Here is an 11,142-nt window from a genome sequence, read left to right on the forward strand (position 1 = left end):
TTATTGAGCAATGATAACTAATTTATTAAGTAGGTATTATTACTAGGTAGTTTATTACTAGGTATTCTAGGCACTGGTCTAAGTATTTCATATATATTGCCACACTGAATCCTCACAATGATATGAAGTGGACATTAATTTACTCCCGTTTATAGGTGAGCACACAAAGGCACAGAGAAGTTATGTAACTTGCCCAAGTTCACTCAGCACATGACACAAACAGAAACCAAACTCAGGAAGTCCATTTCCATACTACAAAGGACACATTTCCTCACATTTTCCTGCAGAGTCAGGTGTATCTTTTTGTAAGATGTCTGTTTTCAGATTCTAATCTCTGATCCATGACTCCTACCCTACTTTGCACTGTCAGGCATCAAACTAAGCCACAAGATGAAGAGAGTACATCCTGTACTCTCCTAAGGATCTCACAGTCTCATAGCAAATAGAGCCTGGGATCAGGCCTGCCCCTCTGACCTCTGACCCAAGTTCCCTAATATCCAGTGCTCTGTTGACACCTCTGTGAAGTCAGAAGCTCAGAAACAAAGTAAAATCACTCCCTAATAATAAACTAATGTTGGATGGCTACAGAATTAATTGTGTAAGACACGTTGAATAAGTACAAAAGAGCATTAAAGTGTTTTACACCATTCTCTTATAACACACTTCCTAAGGTAGGAAGCAAAAACTGGCATTATGTCTAAAATGAGCTCTGATTTTATCTGAGAAACCATTTGGTTCACTTGCTTTGATACGCTGAAAAGGCAGTTCTCCCTGGCCATATAAAAATAGAGCTTTTCCCTCTCCGTTCTGTAAGGAGGGGGGTAGGATCCAGCTTTAACTACTGAGATAAGAAAAGCAGAGATGAGAAATGACACAGCAAGTTAAATGGGGTTGGTGCAGTTCCTGTCCCTTGTGGCTATGTGTTTTTTTCCCTTTACAAAAGTTAACTTTTCTTGCAGAGGCTTTAAAACACAAACTGATATTACATAATGATTCCAGCTGGGATAAAGGTTTGACAGTCTTCCTTGCAACTGCAATTAACTAGATCACCAGGCAATTTCTCCCCAAAGGTCAAGTGGTATAGTCCTCCAGTTTCCCATCCTGAGAAGGAGCTGAACAGAAGCATCAGGCATCGGCTGCGTATGCCCCACTGTGTCAAAATCTGATAAAATAAGTCAGGACTGGGGTCCAAAAGAAGGCTGTGAGGTCTAAATGAAAGAGAATCTTGAATGCCATGTCTTCTTTCATTAAATACCTCCATCTCACAAAACCAGCACGTTTACACTCTAATACACTCTCACTGCCAAACTGGTAATGGCCTCATCTGCTGCTGCTCACTGAAGTTAAAATATTTATCTGCAAATTGTACCTGAAATCTGTCCCTACACATCATCTGCAACTGTTTTACCATCCTCTGGGGTCCCTGCAGTCCTCTGTTTTCAGTAAAATGTAGCTAATAATATATTCTGCAGTATCACACTGAAAATTACATGAAATAATATACATTAAAATGTTAAAGAAATAGATGCCTGGATATGGTCAGTCTATTGCAAAAATGGCTGCAGTTTTTGACCACTTCTTGTGTCCATGTCCTTCATAATATGACTTTGGAGTTCCTCCCCTTAAGAGTTGGAGTCTATTTCCTAATCTGGACTGTCCTTGCACTTGCTTTGGCCAATAGAATGTGGCAGAGGAGATGGCCTGTCTTGTAGGCTTTTGCTTTCCCTTGCTCTGCTTCCTTTGCCATGAGTAATCCTGGGCTAGCCTTCTAGAGGGATATAGGAGAAACGTGAGGAAGAACCAAGGCTGTCCTAAACCAAGAAACAGACAGCAAGCAGCCGGCCAGCCCCCCAAATGTGAGGGAATCATGCCAACTTCAGCAAAGCCAATACCCAGATGACCATAGATGGCTGACTGAAGCCAGTTGGGACCAGAAGAAGCTTCCAAAGACTTCTCAGCAATAATAAATGGTTTCCTTTTTTGCGGGGGTTAAAATTTTTATTTATTTATTTTAGAAAGAGGGGAAGGTGGGGAGAAAAAGAAGGAGAGAAATATTGATGTGTGAGAGAAACATCGATCAGTTGCCTCTTGCACATGCCCCATCTGGGAACCAGGCCCACAACACAGGCACATGCCCTGACCAGGAATTGAAGTAGTGACCTTTGACTTTGCAGGACAATGCTCAACCCACTGAGCCATGCTAGCCAGGGCAATAAATGGTTTCAATCCATTAAGTTTGGGGATGATTTGTTATGAAGTGAGAGCTTACCTTTAGCCTCTGGATCAGAGGACCCGGCAGTAGAGCCCAGACTTCTGCAACTTCATAATGTCCCCACCCCTCAAATGGTCTGTTGGTTAAAAAAAACACACACATATTGACATATTGAGGACCTACCTCAGGCTTAAATCAGAAATTAGGGGTAAAGGGACCTGGGGTTTTCACATTTCACAACCTCCTCAGGTGATTCTTAATTATCAATAAAAAATAATGATCTAAGAGTTCTAGCCAAGATGGAGGCATAGGGAGAAACACTTTGCTTCCTTGCATAACCAAGAGAAGGATAACAACCAATATAAAAAGAATAAACAAAAAAAACTGCCAGAAGATCTGCATGGAAACTCCAAACTGTATGGAACACCAACTACCAAAGAGTTAAAGAAACATTCACCCAGACCGGTAGCAGACTCTGTGGGCGAGGTGGGGGCTGGCTGACAGGGAAACTAAAGACTCAAAACCTCTTGCTGTAAAATCCTATGGGGGTTGTGAAGGTGGGAGAAACTCCAGTCTCACAGGAGAGTTCATTGGAAAGTGCTGCTAGAGAGGAGTGAGTGAGCCACATTGTTCCTTCTCTAACCCCTCCCTCACAGACAGCACCACAAGGGCAGCAAAGAGGGCTTCCCTGCCCTGGCAAGTACCTAAGGCTCCGCTGCCTTACAACATAACACATACACCGAGACAAAGAAATATGGCCCAAAGGAAAGAACAGATCAAAACTCCAGAAAAAGAGCTAAGTGATGAGGAGATAGACAACTTAGCAGATGCTGAGTTCAAAACACTGGTAATCAGGATGCTCACAGAATTGATTGAGCTTAGTCGCAAAATGAAGGAAGGAATGAAGGCTATACAAGATGAAATAAAGGAGAATATATAAGGAACCGACACTGAAGGGAAGGAAACCGGGACTCAAATCAACTTGGAACAAAAGGAAGAAATAAACATACAACTGGAACAGAATGAAGAAACAAGAATTCCAAAAAATGAGGAAAGGCTGAGGAACCTCCAGGACAACTTTAAACATCCCCACACCCGAATCATAGGGGTGCCAGACGGAGAAGAGAAAGAGAAAGAAATTGAAAACCTCTTTGAACAAATAATTAAGGAAAACTTTCCCAATCTGGTGAAGGGACTAGACTTCCAGGAAGTCCAGAGTCCCAAAGAGATTGGACCCAAAGAGGAACACACCAAGGCACATCATAATTAAATTACCCAAGATTAAAGATAAGAAGAGAATCTTAAAAACAGCAAGGGAAAAGGAGACAGTTACCTACAAAGGAGTTCCCATAAGACTGTCAGCTGATTTCCCAAAAGAAACCTTGCAGGCAAGAAGGGGCTGGAAAGAAGTCTTCAAAGTCATGAAAGGCAAGGACCTACATCCAAGATTACTGTATCCAGCAAAGCTATCATTTAGAATGGAAGGGCAGATAAAGTGCTTCCCAGATAAGGTCAAATTAAAGGAGTTCATCATCTCCAAGGCCTTACTATATGAAATGTTAAAGGGACTTATCTAAGACATGGAAGATCAAAAACTATGAACAGCAAAATGACAACAAACTCACAACTATCGACAACTGAACCTAAAAAACAAAAACTAAGCAAACAACTAGAACAGGAACAGAATCACAGAAATGGAGATCAGATGGTGGGTTACCAGTGGGGAGGCGAAGAGGGGAGAATGGGGGAAAAGGTACAGGGAATAAGAAGCATAAGGGGTAGGCACAAAATAGGGGGAGGTTAAGAATAGTATAGGAAATAGAGAAGACAAAGAACTTATATGTACGACCCATGGACATGAACCAAGGGGGATGAGAATGCTGGAGGGTTGAGGTGTGCAGGGAAGAGGGGGATAAAGGGGAGGAAAAATTGGGAAAACTGTAATAGCATATTCAATAAAATACACTAAAAAAACAAAACACACAAACCAAAAGCAATGATCTAAGCCAAAGCACACACCACATTGCATGAACTCATGTTTATCTAGCTAGGGTCGTAGAACTTCAAACTCAAAAATACTGTCCCTTTCAATTAATTTAGGAAGGAAAAACTTTATAGATCAAACTATTCAATAGATGACAAACACACACCTTTAACATAAAAATTCATGAATGAGATTTTGGCAAAATTGAGTGGCAAAGTTCCAAGGCCCTGGTTTTAAAGCTTGGCTGCAGCTTAGAATCACCTGGTTAGCCTTAAAAACTAATCAGCTTGAGCCCGAGCCCAAGAAAATCTAGTTTAATTGGTATACGATGTGACCTGTGCGTTGGCATTTTTTAAACACCCCCTGCTGGTTCTACTGTGCAGCCAAATTCAAGAACCACAGCTCTAAACTTCGCTGTACAGCGCCATTTCAGTAAAATGAAGAGAAAAATAAAAATAAATCAAACAGCAGGTGTTTGTGGTGTGGTCATTAAGATTCCCTGTGATGGTCCAGATCGCCTGCTCTTTGGGAAGCCTTGTAGCTCAGATGACAGTTTACCCCCACAGCAGCCTGTCTTCATCCTACTACAGATTTTAGTGGCAGGAATCATGGGACACAGAATTCTGGTGCGATCTGCCTTAAATTACTAACACGTTAAATTCATCCACAAGGTTGGATGATTTGGCAGTTGGATATTGTACACACACACACACGCACACTAGAAATACGTACTTGTTATAGGAGTATCTTTCACAGCATAGGTGCTTAATATTAAGCCTACTACCAATAACCGTGACTGGAGCACACAGTGGATGACAAATCTTAGTTTGATTGAACAAAGAGTGATCCTGCCTTGGCCTTGAGTGGTTTTAATCTAAGTTGACAACGGTCCTACTTTACAAACGTCATCATGAGTAGATGCCTTGATTAATACGTCAACACTATCGCTAATGCAGTGTGTTGTTGTGATGCAGAAATTCTTAGCATTCACTCCCTTCCTTTATTACTTGAAGTCCAGATTAATTTCTGAATGTAAGTAAGGATAAGAGGAAAAAGAACATGGCACCAAAGTTGATTTCTAAAATTTTTATCTACTCATTGGCTGTTATCTAAGCACTTTTAAAGCTCTTTAATTAATCAAGAACAGTCTGAAAGAGCTCTTCTACTGTACTGGTTCTTTCCTGCTGAGTCCTGATTGTGAAATAGGAATTTAAAGATTTCAATGCTCATAATTCTCTTATCTATGATGATTATCACAATATACCTACCAAAAATACGAAATAATTGTTGAGTACTTACTATGTTGTAGGGACTATGCTAAGGTCTTTATAAGCATTATTTATTTTAATTTTTATAATGGTTTTGGAAGACAGCAGCTATTTTATTATTATTATTATTATTAATTATTATCTGCAGTTTATACATGAGGAAACTAAAGCACACAAAAAGTTCAGTAATCTCCATATAATCCCTCAACAAATAAGTAAATAAATGCCACGGAGTCAGGACTGGATCTTTGGCTGACGGATTCATTAACCACTAGACCATACGGCCACATGTAGCATGCAATGTCTGTAATGGCAGTTTCCAGATTCAGTGTATTCAGGGTTAGATAGAAACTTAGAGATATTTTCAAACCCTCTATTTTATTTTATGGATGAGAAAACAAAATCCCAGGAAGATAAGTGATTTGTTCCAGGTCATCGTGCAAGCTTCTAGCAGTGATAAAATTAGACTTCATGAGTCCTCAGAAAATGTACCTATAGCTCCATATTTTCAAAAAGTTCTTAAATCTTGAGTATTTACCCATAAAAACCCAAGTTCAGGGGATGTTTTCATGTTCCAACACATATGCAAAATGGTTAGTTCAGTGCCTGGTACACAGTGGGTACTCAAAAAATTTTAGTACCTCCCTTAGCATTTTCACTAAGATGTTTTCTCTCTTTATTAATTTTTCAGAAGAATAAAAAACAACCTTGATCTCTACCCGATAGGCCCTCTTAAAACTCTCTTCTTGGCTTCTCCTGATTACTTTCCACCTCTGAAAAGATCACTTTCAGTCTTCTTCAAGGCTTCTTTTCCTTCACTTGTTCCTTAACGCTAATGTTTCTAGATTTTTTCCTCAGTTCTCATGTCTTTCCAGTGTGTGTGTCTTTCCCGAGGACTCTCCTTCTCCTCTATTGTTTCACTTACCTTCTGTGTGCCAGTGAGTTCAAAAACTCTGTCTTGAGTTTAGATATCGCCACTGAGCTACACAGTCTTATTGATTAAAGCTGCTTACCATGCACCTAGATGTCATCTTTTCTGAGGTTTACAATATGATTTAATGTAGAACAATTGAGGGCATGGTGCTGGTGATGGGTGTTTTTGGAATAACTAGAGTTTCATCCCAATTTTTTGAAATGAACCACCTGCCCTCTGATATTTATCAGCAAAGCAGAGTATTTCAAATCTACAGAGATGTCCAATGGTTAGCTTTTCCTGCTTTGCAGGTCAAGACCAGAATTCATCATTGAAAGATTTATTTTAAAGCCTCTGTTCATTTTAGAATACGTCTTTTCTTTTTTTTTACTTTTTTTCCAGGCATCACTATATACTTATATAAATGGACATGTGTGTTTATACATATATGCATATCTATACACACATACATTTGTATACATATATACATAAATATATATACATATATATGCACATACACACATACACATTTCCCCCTTCCTCTTTCATAGCATGGTTGACAGGTAATAGAGTGGGTTGGGGCAGAACCACAACACTCACATATTTATTTGTAGCATGAAAATATTCATCCGACCACCCACACACTCTCCAAGAGTGAAATGCTTATCAAAGTGTTCACAGATTGTGCCGTGCTGCCACAAAATCATCCTATGTGTCCAGAAGCATCTCAATTACCAGGTATTCATACGCCTCCCACAGACTTTTCTATGGAATCATGGCACTGAGTGAGGCGTCTTGTTCTGTCAGTCTGCCTACCCCAGACACAGAGCCATCCGACAGCCACGGCACTGGAGCGGGTATGCAGAGGAAGGGAAAGCAGGCAAAAAGTTGCACTTTCCTCGAAAAGACGGGAGGAAGCCCCCACCGCCGCTGTGGGGCCTCAATCCACGGAGATGGAAGTGTACACTTCCAAGAGGCACTTAGCACATAGACTTAGTTTTTTAAATCTTTTATGTGGCTATTACTTCTGAGTCAGGTTTTCATTTTCACTCTGTGGCGGTGCCTATTTCTAAATTCAACTTCTTATAGGCACAAAATATGTTTCCTTTGTTTTACCGTGCCTTGGATATTAAAAAAAACATATAAAGGAGGAAGACAATTTTTATTTCTACTTCTAATCTCAATTTATCAACCAACTTTTCACCCTAAAACAAATTGTTTTAATATTAATATTATTTCAAATTCCCCCAAACATAGATCATTGCCTGTACAATTGAGTGCTTAATTAATTCTATTATTTTATAGAATTCAGAAAACTATGTGTATTGACTCTATGATTAATGATATCCATGAATTAGTATTTGTTACATGTATATAGTTAAAACTTGTCATTTCACCAGGTTTTCATTTTTTACATGTAAAAGTTTATGTTAATTTTAAAAGCTTGAAATTAGCATAGTAGAGTGTGAGCCACACAATGCATGAATTTTAAACCACTTTCACATATAGTACAATAATTGTGTGACCTTGGCCAAGTTACTTTCTTTTACCTTTAGTTTTCGTATCTTGAATTGGAAATAACAATGCTTACATCTCAGGTTGTTTCTAGCATAAATGAAACACCCTGTAGAGATTGGTTCAGAGCCTCTCACCTCCTCTAAGACCTGGGAGAAGGTGACGTGAATCCTCATCCTGGTTCGCATGGCTGGCCTACAGGTTAGAGGCAGGAGCTGAGAGCTGAGGGAGAGAAATGGCTCTTGGGTGGATGACACAGGAGGTCTGCTAATAATAGTAATGGTCATTTGCTTTATTTACCCTTGATTGTTCAGGCCCTAGCATTGCCCCCAAATCTCTCTGCTGCTAATCTCTGAAGCTCTCACCTGTGTTGATGCCTCTGGCATTGAAGTTCCCTGCTCCTCTCTGATCCCAGTAGGTTACTAATCTTTAGTGCAGACCAACTTCTTCATCCTTCTCCTCCCTCCTCTCCCATAGCAGGAGGCGAAGATGATCGAGATAAAACCAGTTTATAAGAAACTTGCCAAATCAGTGTGGTTGTGTGGTTGAACGGAAGTTTTGTTAATGTGGACACATTGAAAGCAAACTGGCTCTTAGCAAAAAAAGAGGGAACAACAGGTTTGGCTTGAGTTGTAAATTAATAACTGAAAAGCTGTGCTGCAGGGAAGAAGGCATCCAGGTCTAGTTCTGAGCTTCAGTCTCTCTTGTTGAGTAGAATTGGGGGGTTGAGGTGGGGGACGGTTAACCTGGTAGTTAAGGCAAAAGAAGTGTTGGGTTGGCCAAAAGTTTTTTCTGGTTTTTTTCCCCCATAAAATGACTCTAGTAGCACTTAGTTGTCTCACTTCAGTCAAAACATTTTTGTTAGATTGTATTATAACAGATGTCATATCAGCATGCATTTTAAAAAGCTTATAAAATTGGTGAATTTTTGTGTAACCATTTTAGTATTGAAGATGGAAGAAAATCTGACATTTTGGGCATATCATGCTTTATTATTAAAGAAAGGTAAAAACTCAACTGAAATGCAAAAAATTAAAAAAGAAAAGATTTCCACAGTGTATGGAGAAGGTGCTGTGACTGATCAAATGTGTGAAAAATGCTTTACAAAGTTTCAAGCCAGACATTTCTTGCTGGATGATGCTCCATGGTGGGGTAGACTAGTTGAAGTTGATAATGATCAAATCAAGGCATTAACTGAGAACAATCAACATTATATCACACAGAAGATAGCCAAAATACTCAAAATGTCCAAATGAATAAAGTTATTGGTGAAAATGAAAAAAAAAGTGTCTTTTATTTTATGGAAAAAACCACACAAACTTTTTGTCCACCCTAATATAAACAGTTTAGCTGTGGCTCAACCCATCTTTCCTCCTTGCCCACAGGATGCAAAACTAGTAGAATTTTGTCAAGGAGTTAGAAGGACTGGAGAAGGAAAATAGGCAAAGGAAAGACTTGGGAAAGGAATTGGTATAAGGCCTGATCTACAAAGCTGATAGTCTCTGGTTTAAAATGTCCCCATAGCACAAGGCTTTTTTTTCTGGATGAAGTGGGCCGTAGAGAAGGTAACAGATGCCTTGCCCACCTGATAAATAGGAGCTGCTGACTCAATATTTTGAAGTAAACCAGAAAAGATGAAAAAAAGGGGAAGGTAAGGCCACCTTAATTCACTGCAGGGACTTAGGAGGACCATGGAAGGGACCAGGATCTCAGTGAATTCTTTTTCTCACGGTAGTCACTTGCACTATCTCATTGAGCCCTGTGATCAAGGAGAAAACGGATCAGAAAAGTAATTTCTCATCCCACTCTAATGCTGTTTATGTGAAGCATTAACAGCATAAAATCCCATTTGCACTCCAGGCGTTCATTTCAAAACAGACAATGGCCTCTGAATCTGCCTGCCATGCATAATCATCTGGCAATGGAGAAACTGCACAATCAAAAATTTAGCGAAGGACCATGGAAGGCATCATGTGAGGTCATACTCATTCCTTCTTCTGTGTGGAGAAGAGGACTCGCTTGTAGGCTAGCAAGACAGATTATTACTGAATTGTTATGATCAGGCCAGGACAGATATCCCATACTTCTTTGGAGGAGAAAGTAAGAGGAATGTTCTTTTTACTATAACTATTTTATAAATAGGTGAAAACAATTTTACATGCCTGTGTTCCCTACCAGACTTTTTAAAGGAAAACTTCTTCCTTTTTCTTTCATAATGACCAGGTCCAAGGGGATTGTCCTTCATCCCTATCTTTAGCCTATACTCTCTCCTCAGCTCTAGACCTGCTTTTCTAATAGTGTGTCAGATTTTATCACATAGATTTCCTTCAAATGCATGTCTAGTATCAAAATATCATCATCATGCTTCTCATCCTTTATTTTTGGACACATTTATGGGTACTAAATCTAAATTTATACAGTTTTTCTCTGTTCTTAACATAGATTAACATTATCTTGATTCCTACAACTGGGGAATAACAAACTCTATCAGGATTCTCTCAAATCCTTCTTTCTGTTCCCCGCCCCCCCATTCTCACTGCTATCATCCAGCTTAAAATCTTATGCTGAGCAAAGTTTACAGCTATTTATGTACTGGACTTTGTGTCTTTGTGTCTTCCATTATTAGGTTCTTCAATTTCTCCTGCTGCTAGAGTAGTTTTATAGCAATGACCCTTTGTTTAGCTTTTTGGGTTTTTTTGCTTAACTTGCTGATATTATTCACTTAAAAAAATGAATGAAATTAGTTACAATATAAAAATAAAAGCCCTACAATATAAAAAAAACCACACTAATAAAAGCCTAGTGTTTGAGGCCCTCAATGAAAAGACCCAGCTATCTTTTTTTTAAACCTTTATTTTGTCCATCATTTCTTACCTGCCTCTATACTTCCTTCTGTGAAAGATCTTTGGAGAGTTCACTTTGCCACATCTTCCCGAGTGGCCCTGTGGCCCCACTCATCTGCCCGCAGAGATGATTGGACAAGGGATAGACAACTGACCTAGCTAAACCAATCACATCTTCTGTCCAAGGAATTTAGATGTGGACCTCAACAGCTCAGTTGGTTGTTTAATATTACCAGTAATGTTGATGCAAGAGTGTGTGACTATCATTTCACTGCAGACATTTGGGGCTTATAGATGCTGACAGCTGGACAAAAGTATCACCCTGAAGAGAGAAACAGGTAAATAAAACCAAAATCCAGAAAAGGGTAAAAACTAGATGCTCAGAAAGAGAGAGAAAGATGAAAAGT

This window comes from Desmodus rotundus, chromosome 2, assembly GCF_022682495.2.
Source record: "Desmodus rotundus isolate HL8 chromosome 2, HLdesRot8A.1, whole genome shotgun sequence".
NCBI classification, from domain to species: Eukaryota; Metazoa; Chordata; class Mammalia; order Chiroptera; family Phyllostomidae; genus Desmodus; species Desmodus rotundus.